Source organism: Myotis brandtii, unplaced genomic scaffold, assembly GCF_000412655.1.
Source record: "Myotis brandtii unplaced genomic scaffold, ASM41265v1 scaffold365, whole genome shotgun sequence".
Taxonomy (NCBI): Eukaryota; Metazoa; Chordata; class Mammalia; order Chiroptera; family Vespertilionidae; genus Myotis; species Myotis brandtii.
The window spans coordinates 3,010,468-3,025,843 of NW_005364031.1; positions in this window are offsets into that span (position 1 = coordinate 3,010,468).

Sequence of the window (15,376 nt, forward strand, 5' to 3'; positions counted from 1 at the left end):
ATAGAAGCATTCAATGTTTGTCATTCTTTTAATGTGTAGTGCTCTGAATTACCATAAAATTGCTTCTCTGGAGATTTACGGCAGACAAATGAAAACATCTTTGAATTTTTGCAACAAAAGGTATCACTGCATCAGTTTCTGTAACCAACAAGCGTTAATTGAGTAATGATTCTGAGTTATTATTTCAAAGAAGAAAACCCATGTAATCCCTGACATCAGTAAATTCAAGGTATAGTAAGAGAGGCCAGTACTCTTTCAAACAATGAATTTTAATAATTAAAAATTTATAATATACAATTTACTTTTTTTCTGATTAAATACATTTTCGTTACCATCCTATTAATATTATACAAAAGAATGCACTCTTATTAAATTGTTTATGCAAGCATGGCAGTGATAACACATATATTCCAGAAGAGAAATTATATTCCAGTTAATTGATTATCTTAGAAAACCATGCTTTGCACACAAATAACAAATTTTGATTTAACATCTCACTGCAAATAGTTTCTAAACGAAATTACAAGAATCATTAGGCACAGAACCCGTGATCAAGATCATACTGACTCTCACTTCTATTTGATCTATTTTCTGTTTCATTACATAGCTTGGAAATAATTGATAACAAGTAAAAATTTTTGAGTGACAATTTGTGACAGTTATTTATGAAGTTTATGCACTTAAATTAGACCTAATAATTTCCTAAATGAATTCTATTGTCTGCACATAAAACTATTTTTATAAGTATCCCCAAATTTCCAAAGATTAGGCTTTTGAAATCACAAGCATTTGGTCAATATGTTTTACCAAATTCAGTTAACTTCATTAACACCTACCCAAACAACTGAGCAAGAGGTTATAGATGTTTTTGTTTGTTTGTTTGTTTCTCAGCTCTTCTGTATCCTATAAATCTATCAAACCAGCATATTTCACCAATACTCTCAAGCCATCCCAATGCTTCCTCTTCTATTTCCCTTCACATTCCTATTTCTTGGGTTACTCTCTACTGTAGGATCTTCTTCCTGCTCCAGTCTTTACCTGCCGCATGCCATCCTGTATAAAATGTAGTAGACCCATTACCTGTATTCAGTACACATAGAGTAAATCTGGTGTATTTATGTTGCTTACAAGAAAAAAGTCCATATCTTTATAATGACATCATAGGTTCTTTATTGTCATTGACAGCCTCATTCCCAGATTTGTATTAATCTCTTTATCTTATATTCTAACCACATTCGCCCCTCAAATATGGCATGAATGCCTAGTCTGTATCATTCAGGATTGAATAGGATACATTGTGGTAACAAACAACACCTTAATCTCAGTGACTTAAAACAACAAAGGTTTATCCCAATCGTCACAGGTTGACTGAGGACTCTGCTTTATGTCCTTCTCATTCAGGGATGCAGGCTGACAGCACCTGCAGAAAACAGCTGGGAGAAGGGAACATAAAACATATCTTACTGGCTATTGTGTGCTTCCATTCAGAAATGATGCATGTAAGTTTTGCTTTCATTCTACTGGCAAAGCCAGCCATGTGATCACACCTACAAAGGAAAGCCAAAGTATGTGCAAAGTCACATCTTCATGACTCTGCTTAATATAATCTTTCCCTCAAACGTTACAGTTTTTTTATATAATAAAATCCTTTTCATTCTATATGGATGAGCCCCCTTTATACTACTAATGGTATTATAATAATAGCATTGCTAATAATAGCATCACCCAAAGCATCATTTTTTGAACACCCACTATGTGCCAAGCACTGTGCTAGGTACTTCACAAATATTGTCTTATTCAATCCAGACAAAAACCTTGCCATTAGGTATATGTCTTTTTTTGCAGAGAAACAAACTTTGGAGCAATGAAGGCTAAAGGGCTTAGCTGTATTTACACATCTGGCAAATGGACAACTCAAGATTTGAATCCTAGTCTGTCTGGTTACAGAGACTAATTGCTCACAACATTCTACCAATTTCTAATATGTTTGTTTGTTTCTCATCCCTTCTGTGTCCTATAAATCTAACAAAAGAAGTGGAACAGTCATCATTTAAATAAATGGTTTGGTTCATATATATAGGAAAAAGATTCTATGAAGCCTGGATTCATATTTATAACAGAAATCTTGTTATACTTTTCTTGCCTTTAAACCCTGGCTGAATCTATTGGCAAAGAAAGTAATACCACTGCCCCTGAACTCCAGTTGGCCAGTCCTGAAAGTGCAAAGGACCAATGGTAATTCAAAAGATTCCGAAACCTCTATGGGGTGCCATTTTAGAGTTGCACCCACAATACAACTGTTCCTCTATGAGGGCAAGTTGGCTGCGATATTTGAAATATATCTAGTTTCACTGTGTTTTAGCAGCCCATTTACATGTTATGAACTCTGAGTACATTAATTATAGCTGTCACTTTCTATAAATAAATATCAGTAGCAAATAAAACTAGTATTCAATATTGTTTTGTACTTCTCCTGGCATGCCTCTCAGTAAATGGGTTAGAGTCTTTGATAGTGATTTTACACTGAGCTTGGTTAGTGCCAGCATAATTGGCATGAAAGTAATGAAATTACATCATAATTTTAAGAGCAATACAGCTACCATATGCTTGCATTATAATATAACTTGATTTTGTTTGAGATGACACATACTCTAGGCATTCTTAGAGCAATTTCAATTTATTTAGAAAAACTACATGCAGTCCATTGGAATGATGCTCAGTTATTTTTTTAATTGCTTAATTAAAAAAATATATCCATGTTTACTTTCACAATTAATGATCATGAAAAGCAAAGTCCCTTAACTTTTTCCAGTGAAATTATAGATCAGCAAAGAGAAAATTCTTAGTGTTGAGTACAGAGAATTAACCAAAACAGAAAACATTTATACTTTTTTCTATGGTGCCCATTTGTATGATAACATAAATAAATTTTAAAGTTGTAACAATTTAAAATATCAATAGAACATTTTTTGTATTTTTTTTTACATGACATCAAGTTTCACATGGGAAAGAGTCAGAGCAAGATTGGCTATGAAGACTAAAATAAAATAAGTGGAATTAAAAGTTGACATGACAATGGCAAAAATACAATAGTCCTATGGATTAAAATTTGGACAAGTGGTTTTCCTTTTGTCCCTGAATCTTTATAAATAGTTACCAAACGTTTAAAAGCATCATAGCAAATGTTATGGCATAAAAAGAGAGTGGGATTTTTCTGGTCAATGACTTGCTATTTAATTTTTTTAAGATAGCATTCTCAAAGATTCAGGATACACAGCCATAAACTTAAAATGCACTCAGCAGAGTTTATTAAATAGTCAATAATTCAGAATATAGCTCATTGCCTTCTGCTTCACAGTTAGCTCTATAGGAGTCATTTATCGAGGGCTCCGAGTTAAACATGGGCCATCTACTAATGTGACTTCAGAGGCATACCTCCCAGGCTCACCTGGGCTGTTCAAAAATGTTTGAAATTATTTTACCATGGGACAAAAATCTTTAAACACATTAATAGAGATAAGCCTTAAAATGTAAACATTCATGGTTGAGGGATACATTAGGTAAGATTTGTAATAAGGTACAGATGATGATTTTAGTTTTTTACCCCAAGAGTCCCTTTTTATAATTGAAGAGAACAATGGTAGATTAAAAACGAAGCCACTCTGCTATGATATATTTTTTGCTAACCTGGGTGGAGGCTGGAGAATGTCAAAGTGAAGCCCTATGTAAAATAACATCAAGGAAGTAGACAGGAAGATGGACATTGAAATCTAAAGATAAATAGGCACATGAAAAGTTATCTACCTACTTGACTTCAATTATCACTTTCATTTGGGTCACTCCCAAATGTAGGTATCTGAACCGCATACAGCACAGCCAGGGATGAACCTGAGGAGGGGCGGTGAAGGATTAAAGAAAACAGACAAGAGAATACAGTTGAGACCAGGTGGGATCACTGTGCCTGGATGAGGAAATGGTGACACAACCTGTAAGCTGAAGCTTTATTTTATATTCAGATCACACAAAGCAAAACAAGGACAAGATGTTTACAATGTTCTTGCGAATTTGAAATCTGCTTCTTTCCTGTTGTTGCCATTCTCCAAACTCTATCAAGCCTTGTTTAGGAAGCACTTGCTGCACCCACCGCAGCCCACATCCCTTAGCTACCCAGGACTTCAGGGTCAGGCTATAAGGTCAAGATTACAACCATAGCCTTTTGGCTATAATTGTGCTGGGAGGGCTTTTCCATCCAAGCTGGGACTTGCATGTGGCTTTGCCACAAGTCAGTCTGAGGCTTGAACCTGTCCAAACCTTGTAGCCTCTCTCCACAGATATCATTTATTATTCCTTACCAATATTGTAGTTCTACTCGGTATATCTACTATCATCTCAAACTCAATAGACTTTAAAGGGCATTTTAGTCCTAAAATGATGATGAACAAATAGTATTTTTCCAGCTCTTTGAAAACCATTTTGATCCCAAAATACAAATATTCATCCTCTCATTTCAAATCTGAATTCATATAATTTGTCCCTTCTATTCCTCAGTCACTTATATGTATAAATACAAGGTCTTCCTTTTATTACTCTAAAATTTAGCTTTCTATTCTTCTTCTCCATATTTACATCCATCATGTTATCCAGTCTTCATTCTGCATGTCCAAATCAGTGGGTGGGGCCCTATTTGCTCTTCTTGTTTTCAGATCCTGAAGTTACACATGTTTAAACTTGCTTAGGCAAACTTCCTGAAAGCATTCTTTTTTACTGGATCAGCTCCAAGCTCATGAATGTGTGACAGCTTAACATTGTCCATTATCTCCCATAAATATTGTTTTTACTACTCCCCAATATACAGATTACACTCTTACTATGTGCTATACATAATGTACTTTACATATAATACACTTTATGTATATAAAACCTATTCCATTCATTTGCCTATAAAAATTACTTTCTCTAGCTCATTTAGTGGTTAAAATTTTATAATCCTTAAAAATCCAGCTTGTTTTTCTTCTTCCATGATATTCTCTTCCATTTAGATTTTCCCCTTGAAGTCCTGTTCCATTTGCTGCCAGTGCTTACCCACTGTAAGCCAACTCTTTCTCTAATGGCTTCAAGGACCAGTTTCCTTTTGTTTTCTTTGAGGACAAGGATCATATCCACATTATCCTATACGATAAAGAGATAATATGCAAATTGGCTGTCATGCCCTCGCACAAGATTGTCACCCCCATGTGGGCACAAGATGGCTGCCACAAGATGGCCGGCAGGGGATGGAAGTTGTGGGCAATCAGGCCAGCAGGGGAGGACAGTTAGGGGTGACCAGGACAGCAGGGGAGTGCAGTTAGGGCTAACCAGGCCAACAGGGGAGGGCAGTTGGGGGGGACCAGGTCAGCAGAGGAGGGCAGTTGGGGGGACCCTGGCTTGCAGGAGAGGGCATTTGGGGGGGGCAGACCTGCAGGGGATGGCAGTTGGGGGTAACTGAGCCTGCAGGGGAGGGAGGGCAGTTGGGGGGACCAGACCTGCAGGGGATAGCAGTTAGGGCCAACCAGGCCAGCAGGGGAGGGCAGTTAGGGGCGATCAGGCAGGCAAGCAGGTGAGCAGTTAGGAGCCAGCAGTCCCAGATTATGAGAGGGATTTCCAACTGCCAGCAGTCAGATATCCCCCAAGGGGTCCCGGAATGGCAAGGGTGCAGGCTGGGCTGAGGGACTCCCCCCCCCTCCATGCACGAATTTCATGCACCGGCCTCTAGTACATATATAAACAAATGTAGTATAGTATAAAACATAGTCAAGGAAAGAATCTAGTTCTAGTCCCAGTTAGGCGTAGATCGAGCTGGCAGGGGAGGGGTTAGGGGGTAATCAGGCTGGTAGGCAGAAGCAGTTAGGGGCAATCAGGCAGGCAGGCAGGTGAGCAGTTTGGAGCCAGCAGTCCTAGATTGTGAGAGGGATGTCTGACTACCGTCAGACATCTCTCAAGGGGTCCCAGATTGGAGAGGATGCAGGATGAGCTGAGGGACACCACCACCCCAGTGCACGAATTTCGTGCACTGGGCCTCTAGTTTTTTATATAATGTACAACACATAGTCAATGATGGCTACATATCAGGTGCTGATATTTATTATCTTACATACTGATTACTACTGAGTTTAAGGCTAACTTACTAGACTAGATAGAAATAAGTTGTCAAGTAGCTTAATAACTTTCTGACTTCCATGTAAATCTTAAATCCCAACAGGTAGTTATGTTTTGTCATTTACACAGGATTTATACCCTCACTTCTACCCCTCTTATCCCCAAAATAAGAGACCTAGATGACCACTAACTCCCTCCCCTTCCTGAGATTTTATGATTCTAAAACTAGATGACTCACCTGGAAAGCAAAACTGAGTACAAATCAGCTTGTATAGGCTAAGGTGGTCCATATAGAAAAAATTCTGAGGCAGGTTGCTGGAAAGTTCGCAAAACAAACAAAAACATTAATAAATGTATACAATATATAAATATATATCACCTGAAATAAAAATAAAATGATATGTTGACAAAATTGATAAGAATGATTGTAATGAGCTAGATTTATGATGTATGTGAGCATTGGCCTAGTTACTAAAAACTGAAAGAAAAAGTTTAGTGAAAGCATTTAAACATGTGACTCAAGGGTAAAGGTAAAGCACATTTACTGTAATTCCACATTTGTGTTCTGTCAGATAGTTAAAATCCTTTAAGTAAATGGTTATTTTCCTATGCAAAATTGATTCAAACCCATTTGAGGCCAATAGGAGGTGAAAGCAAACTACATCTTTGTGTGTTTGCATTCTACACATGACTCCTAATGGCAACATTGGGATAATTAACATGGGAAATTCGTGTGTGCTCTAATCAATACTATTGCTTTAGTAGTTAAGGAGAGTATATTTTAGTAGGGGTTCACTTCAGCTGTAGAATATAAAAGACAAGTCAGGTAACGTATTAAAGTCTGGGTTACTTTAATCTAGAGAAAATTGTAAGAACATTTTTCTAGGAATCTTTGAGGTGGTGGTGATAACTGGTAAGACCCTAGTTATAGCTTTTAAGGCCAGATGCTGAAGAAGGCATGCACTTTGAAAATTTATATCTGGCAGCTGCTCTCACTCTGCAACCAGAGAGCTGGCTGAAGAACAAAACAAGGTCTTTCTCTCAGGTCAGGGGTTTTAGGAAATCACTCCTTACCCAGCTGCCCTCATTCTATACATGTACAAGTAAACTGGCTGGTAGAGACACCTGCACAATAGAATGCCAATGAATAGAAAACCAATCTGTTCCTTTTCTTCTTAATAGACAAAATTAGATGTCTGTTTTCTCCCTTTTATACTCTAACACTGACTGGGCCGTGCCTCTCTTTTCTTCCTCTCCTACCCCATTCTCTCTCTTCTGGCTCTTCTTTCTTATTTCCTACAAAGGAAATGATTTATGTAAAGCTATCTATGTAAATTTTAAATATGTGGGGGAGAGTTAAAATCTTTTAAAGAAATGGTTATTTTCCTATGCAAAATTGATTCAAACCCATTTGAGATGAAATCAACCACATCTTTGTGTGTTTGCATTCTACACATGACTCCTACTGGCAACGTTGGGATAATTAACATGGGAAATTCATTGTAGTGGCTTTATTATATATATTGTTGATTTCAGAGAGAAAGGGAAAGAGAGAGAGATAGAAACATCAGTGATGAGAGAGAATCATCGATCTGATGCCTCCTGCATGTTCCCCACTGGGGATCCAGCCTGCAACCCAGGCATGTGCCCTGACCAGGAATTGAACCATGACCTCCTAGTTCATAGGTCTATGCAAAACCAATAAGCCAGGCTGGAGTGGTTTTAAAGATGGACATCCAAAGTAGGAATTCTTGGTTGTTAATAAAAGTGCTTAAAAGCCAAATTACTGAATAAAATAGTCTACACAACATGCTATCAGAGGACAATGTTACAGATAAAGTGTTATTAATATTTAAAGCCTTCTGACATTTTTATGTACTTTTTTAATTTAATTTTATTTTTCCATCACCATGTATCCCCCTGTACATTTTTATAGTAATATTTTTATATTACTTCAAGAAGGAAGAAACATACCAAATTATGAATGAGCAAGTCTCTAGGGCAGTTTGGTTAACAAGCTTCTGTTTCAGAGAAAAACAGATCCATGCATATGGACATGGGATTACTTTCTTGGTGTCTTGATTGATCTTCCCCCAGTGATAGATATTAAAGAGACCCTCTGTTAATTAGACTGTAGGCTAGGATTGAGACTCAGATTTTGACTGATATATTCATGCATATATTATTTACATAGCTGATGAAAGCCCATTTATGGGGGAAATCATTGTATTCAACTACAAATGAATTCTTAGGGAGGTAGGGGAAGGACATAATGAACAGCCAGATTTTAAAAAATTAAATTTGAGACTAGATTTAAAATGTTTAATAAACACATAAAATATCTAGCTTTGCCCAGCCAGTGTGGCTCAGTGGTTGAGCATTGACCTGTGAACCGGAGGTCACAGTTCGATTCCCTGTCAGGGCATCTGCCCGGGGTTGTGGGCTCAGTCCCAGTGAGGGACGAGTGGGAGGCAGCGTCTCTCTATCTCCCTTCCTCTCTGAAATGAATAAAAATATATTTTAATGAAAAAAAAAGATCTAGCTTTTTCTGGTACCATCTCTCTCTTTTCATCTCTTTCTTTAAGGTGACAGGTCTGCTCTGGTTGAAGCATGGAAAAACCTATTAAAAGGAGAATAGAATTGATTAGAATTGGTGGAAGATAGAGAATGATATCTCAGTGGAAAATAAAGTGTTAGCCTTTCTTCCTTATGTAAATTTGAACCAAAGCACACAGTTTTATTGAGTTTTTCATTATCTTGCTGTGTCCTTTTCTTTCTGATAAGGTGGTAATCATGAGAAAAACTACTATCAAAAGTGTTTATTGTATAACATGTACTTTCTAGACATTATTTCATTTAATGTACATAATAATCCTAAAGGTGGGCATGATTATGCCCATTAATAGGTGAAGAAGTTGAGGTTTAGAGAGTTTGAGTTATACCCAAATTCACACCTTGTTACAGTCGCAAAGCTAGAGTCAAAGCCAGGTGTCCTAATCCCATGCCTGGAGTCCCTACCTACTCTGCTCTGCTACCTCACAAAGCTAGAGTTTATTATTTCCTGATGAGAAACAAAGGGAAGGAACTCTATGCTCTGACAGTAATAGAAATGCAATGATTTGAATGTGAAGATTTTAGTCTGTCCTCAGATTAATATAATTCAGGTTTCCCAAGATTTTCCACCATAACATATTTAGGATTTGATTTTAAAATTTCCCTCAGAACTTGTAATGTCTTTTGAAAGTTGTACATCTTAACTGAAAAGATGTTTAAGTCAAGCTTTCTGTTTTTTTAACCAAGTCTTCCATATTAATGAACTGGTAAGAAGAAAGCATTTATAATTTGTAGACCAGAGGACATACCATCTATACTAATAAAAGGGTAATATGCTAATTAGACTGGACATATTCCGAACATCCTTCCAGATGTCCTTCCAGAAAAAGCCACAGTGGCGGGGGCCAAGGCAGAGGCAGTTAGGGGTGACCAGGCCGGCAGGGGAGGGCAGTTAAGGGTGACAAGGCCAGCAGTGGAGGGTGGTTAGGGGAAACCAGGCCGGCAGGCAGAGTGGTTAGGGGTGATCAGACAGGCAGGCAGGTGAGCTGTTAGGAGTCAGCGGTCCCCAATTGCTAGAGGGCATAAACCGACCATTGGACATCTCCCGAGGGGTCCTGGAATGAAGAGGGTGCAGGCCTGGCTAAGGGACCACCCCCCCACACTCGTGCACAAATTTTGTGCACCGGGCCTCTAGTTATAATATAAAGCCTAGTTTTATTTTATAAACACAGGAAGAACACTAAAGTATGATAATAATCTTTAAAGATATATATGTTTCCTTGTCATGTGGGCACTTATTACCAGAACTTGTTTACCCAGATATTATAAAGTGTTAGGTATTATTCTCAAATTCAAAGAACCATAGGGCAGTGGTTCTCAACCTTCCTAATGCTGGGACCCTTTAATACAGTTCCTCATGTTGTGGTGACCCCCAATTTCATTGTTACAAATTGAACATAATTAAAGCATAGCGATTAATCACAAAAACAATACGTAATTATATATGTGTTTTCCGATGGTCTTAGGCGACCCCTGTGAAAGGGTTATTCGACCCCCAAAGGGGTCGTGACCCACAGGTTGAGAACCGCTGCCATAGGGGCTTCCCACAGAAGTTTGAATTTGAATGGGTTCTAAAATGAAGACAACTTGGTTGAAAGTAGATGGGAGTCAGTTGCCACAAGTGCCAAGTGTGTTGTTTACGATCATTAGCAATGTCTGCTGATCTGTAAGGCATGTTAAGAGGCTTTGTAGAAACAGCCATGGGGTGATGAACTGGAGTAGATATTAATGCATTCTGATATTAAATTATACTTGACAGTGTATCTGTAGAGTTGCATCTAATTCAACAATATAACATTCAATAAGCAAAAGTATTTTAATGTCTTTTCTAGGCAAGTAAATGGAAGAGTAAGTATACATGCTTCTCAAAAGGGAATTCAAGTCTATTTTACTGCTGTTGAAAAATACTAAATAAAGAAAATCCAATTTGATATATCAATGTTCCAGCACTAACCAATAGTGAAAACACAATTCTGAAATAAGAAATTCATCACTGTTTTCAGGTATATGAACTTGCACAACTTAAGACAGTCAAAATATCATGTTCTCTTTCATTTTTTTAAAAAAAGTTACTGCACTAAATTGTTTAATTAAACAATTGCACATTTACCTATGGACAAAATAAGTGGACAGAAAGACGCTCTTGCCTCTAAGGACAAGAATTTTAGCCCTGACCAGTTTGGCTCAGTGGATAGAGTGTCGGCCTGCAGACTGAAGGGTCCCAGGTTCAATTCCAGTCAAGGGCATGTACCTTGATTGCAGGCACATCCTCAGTAGGGGGTGTGCGGGAGGCAGCTGATTGATGTTTCTCTCTCATCGATGTTTCTAATTCTCTATCCCTTTCCCTTCCTCTCTGTAAAAAATCAATAAAATATATTAATAAAAAAGAATTTTAGGTAGGAGCTGGGAGGAGGCAGGGAAAGGGAGGAAAATGGGAGATATCTGTAATGCTATCAACAATAAAAAATATTAAAAAAATAATTTCATTATTGGAGCATTTATTATATATAAGATAAAAGAATAAGTATTTAACAGATGTCATCTAATTAAAACCTCTCAACAGCCTTATAGAGGATGCTGTTTTGTTAGTATTTTACTGAAGACAATCGTTAACAGCCAGAGAGTTCCAACAGCTAATCTAATGCTACACAGCCAGGGAATTGCGGAGCTAGGAGTCAAGGCTCTGTCCCCACAGCTTTAAGGCAAATCAGTGCCCAAATCTAGATGCCACACTTACTTGCGCCATAAAATTCTGTTCACCCTGTCTAGCACTCATTATGTAATACATATTTTATGATTAATAATATTCTAAGGTAAAATTTTAAATGATTTTGTGGTGCAAAAGTAAGTGCAGTAGCCAAAATACAGTAGTCTCTTAATTTAGGAAATTCCCTTAAATATTTTACTATTACTTAACAAATGTTTTGGTAACAATAAGACAAGGATAGGAGCATGAGGAAAAAATAGAAATATAGCTTTTTTCTATTTTACCTTTTAAGGTCACTAGTAACAGTATAATATTTTCTTATGTAAATATGTGTACATATACACATTTTTACCTTAGGTTAATAAATAACTAAACTATACATTTTTATAAGTACTTTCTTAGTTGAAAAGCTGCATATTGGAAAGGAGCATTTTAAATCAATATTATCTTTCAATTTCTGAAAAATCAGCTTAATTTTAGTTTTTCTATTAAACATCATACAGGTTACCTTGGGAAAGAGTAGGAAATGAACATGCTACCTCTAGCTATTGATATTTCAAAATATTTAGCTGTCCTAGATAGGTAAAGACATTTTAAGCTAGATAAATAATTTATTTCCTGGCAAATGAATGAAACCCAATTTACCAAAAACAAACAAACAAAAAATCCAACTCATGGGAGCAATCTCTGTAATAAGATTGCTAATTTCCTTTTCTTTCTTCCTTTCTTTCTTTCTTTCTTTCTTTCTTTCTTTCTTTCTCTCTGAATGAATACAAAGTATCTTTATTATCTAAATATTAATTATCAGGAGCTGTACTAAAATATTGATATGGAAAAGCAGAAGTCACCGTATAATGAAAATATTCTCTAATATGCAGTCAAGTATATCTTCCCACGCTAATTTGTTTCTTTAATACCTTCATATCTCTTTCCAGTTTCATAGGAAATCAAATACAATCAGTTTGTGGTAAGTGCTGATCAAGAGATAACAGAAATAGAACTCACATGAATGTTTTATTGCAATTTCCTTCAGAGGCTATGTAGCATTGATGTCTGGACTATTAAGGTTTCAACTTAGCTATACCTTGTGGAGAACGCCATAAATGTTTTTCTCACCAATTTCCTACATAAAGCTGGACACTCAAGCTTAAGTCAGGAGGTTGATTTCTCCTACACAAAAACAGTATGATTCTTTTCACACCCCTGCCGGAGGCAATTCTGGCTGTATTTAATTCCTGAATGTACAGTTCTTTGAACTCCTATTCACAATCTCTGAGGGGAAGATTAATGTGCTTTATGTCAAAATACAGTATCTTTTCTTTCTTATTAAGACTTTATTTTTTAGACCTGTTTTTTTAGAGCACAACAAACTTTACAGGAAGGCACAGATATTATCCATAACCTTCCACCCTATACATGCATAGTCTCCCCCATTGTAAACAGCCCCTATTAGTGTGGTATATTAATTCCAATTGATAACCTATGTAGACACATCATAATCACCCAAAGACTACAGTGTACACTATTTTTTACTCCTGATGGGATTGGAAAAATGCATAATGACATGTTTTCATCATTATGGTGTGATGAAACATTTTTCACTGCCCTAAAAGCCTCTGTGCTCTGCCTATTCACCCCTCCCTGCCCACCAACCTTTAGCAACCGCTGTTCTCTTTACTGCACCTGCAGTTTTGCTTTTAATGAATGTTATGTAGTCAGAATCATACAACTTGTAGTATTTTCTAAGTAACTTCTTTCACTTAGTAATATGCATTTAACTTTTCTTCATGTCTTTTCACTGCTTGGTAGCTCGTTTCTTTTCAGTACTGCATGCTATTCCATTATCTGGATGTACCACAGATTAGTTATGCATTCATCTACTGAAAGGCATCTTGATTGCTTCTGAGTGGTGTCTATTATGAATAAAGCTGATATAAACATCTGTGACCAGGTTTTCAAGTGGATATTCGTTTTCAACTCCTTTGGGTAAACAACAGGGAGTGTGACTGCTCGATCATACCATAAGAGTCTGTTTAGTTTTACAAAAAACTGGCAAACGGCCTTCCAAAGTGACTGGAGCATTTGGGGTTCCCACCAGCAATAAGTGAGAGTGTCTGTTATGCACATCCTTTCCAGTGTTTGGTATTGTCAGTGTTCCACATTTGGACCATTCTAGTAAGTCAGTACTGGTATCTCATTGTTGCTTTCATTTGCATTTCCACATATTACATGGAAAAAGGGACTTTGAAGATGTAATTAAATTGAGAATATTCATATCAGGAAGTTTTCATGGATTATCCATGTGGATCTGATGTAATTACTCACAAGGGTCCTCATAAGAGTCCAATAAGGGGATGTGTTGAGAGAAGAAAAGAGAGAGAGAGACTTAAATATGCTACAATTGGCTTTGAAGCTGGGGAAGTAGTCATGATCCATGGCAAAACATAATTTTGCCTACAGCCTCCATAAGGAACACAGTCTTTCTGACACATTAGTTTGAGTCCTTCTGGTCTTTAGATACATAAAATAATAAATTTAATTTATTACAGCTGCAATAGAATAAAAAAACTGACATACTTGGTCATACAAGAGAACTAGTTTGGATGTACACACACACACACACACACACACACACACACACACACACACACTGTTAGTCTAGGACTATTGTGTCACTGAATAATGCCAGTTACCAATTATTTTGTAAGAAATAGCTAAGACAATATTAGCTGTATATTCTCTGTACAGTGTTCTAATTGTGCAGAATATAATGAAAAATTCTTTTTTATTCCATCAACAAAGTGTTCTGTTCTATTTACTTTCAGAAAATCACTAGTTTGAAAAACCAACTAACAATAACAAAAGCTATCGTGTGTGTGTAATTCCTGAACAGCCAACCACGTTTCTAGTTTTCAAGTGTGCACTGGACTTGTAGGCTCTTTCTACCCCTAAACATAGAACAGATTAAGGGAGCAAATAAGGTCTCCTTTAAGGTGTTGTGCTCAACTGAGCTAACTAAACAGTGTTTCTTGAATAATTTTGTGTTCAATCACTCTGAGCATGATACATGTTCTTTTGTGTGTGTGCCTATATAAATCTGTGTGAATGCATGTGTGTGCATTTTATCAGACGATAATGTTTGTATTTATTCTTGTTCTGTAATAGTAGAGGATTTCTTGCTTTATGACAATATTTCATGTTTACTTGATGCCTGACCAAAAATATGAGGCCTTTGTTTATGAGTTACCAGAAAGAAAAACAATTGGTGTTCACCAGAATCTTACTCACACAGCATCCAGCACAATGTAGTGATCTCAGTGTTTATTATAAATTTAATGAGATTTATGATGATGGTGGTGGTGATGATACAATAAAGTTATTCCTCTTACTTTGTACTATAGTGTCTATGAACAAAAAGTCAAAGCCTAAATGTGCATTTACAAGTGAAAAAATATCATGAATTCAAAAAAGGATTGATTAAATCTGTTAATATTCAGCTAATATATATTCTAATCCACACTAAGCCCATAAACACAAACGCCCAGGTTATTAAAGACACATGGCGCTAAACTGTGTGCATGATTACTCTCTGGTAATCTAGCTGCCCAAAGAGCTCTAAAATGAAATGTAACAAATGAGATTAGCATCCTCATCTGAGTGCTAAATATCTCATTGCAACCCACAGCAGCCAAGGAAACCTCAAGGTCTGCTACTGCTGGGAATTGAGAGGGGGTAGGCCAATTCCAAAGCATTTACAGTTTTAGTGCATCACTTCTCCCATACTAAGCACTGTGCAACTGTCTCATTTTCTTCATTAAAGTCCCAGTTCTGGTCACTCTAGTCTGTCTTCAGCAATAAGCAAGTAATTAATCAAACTCCAAGGAATAGTTAAAAGAATTCCCTTTACAAGCCTATATCTGT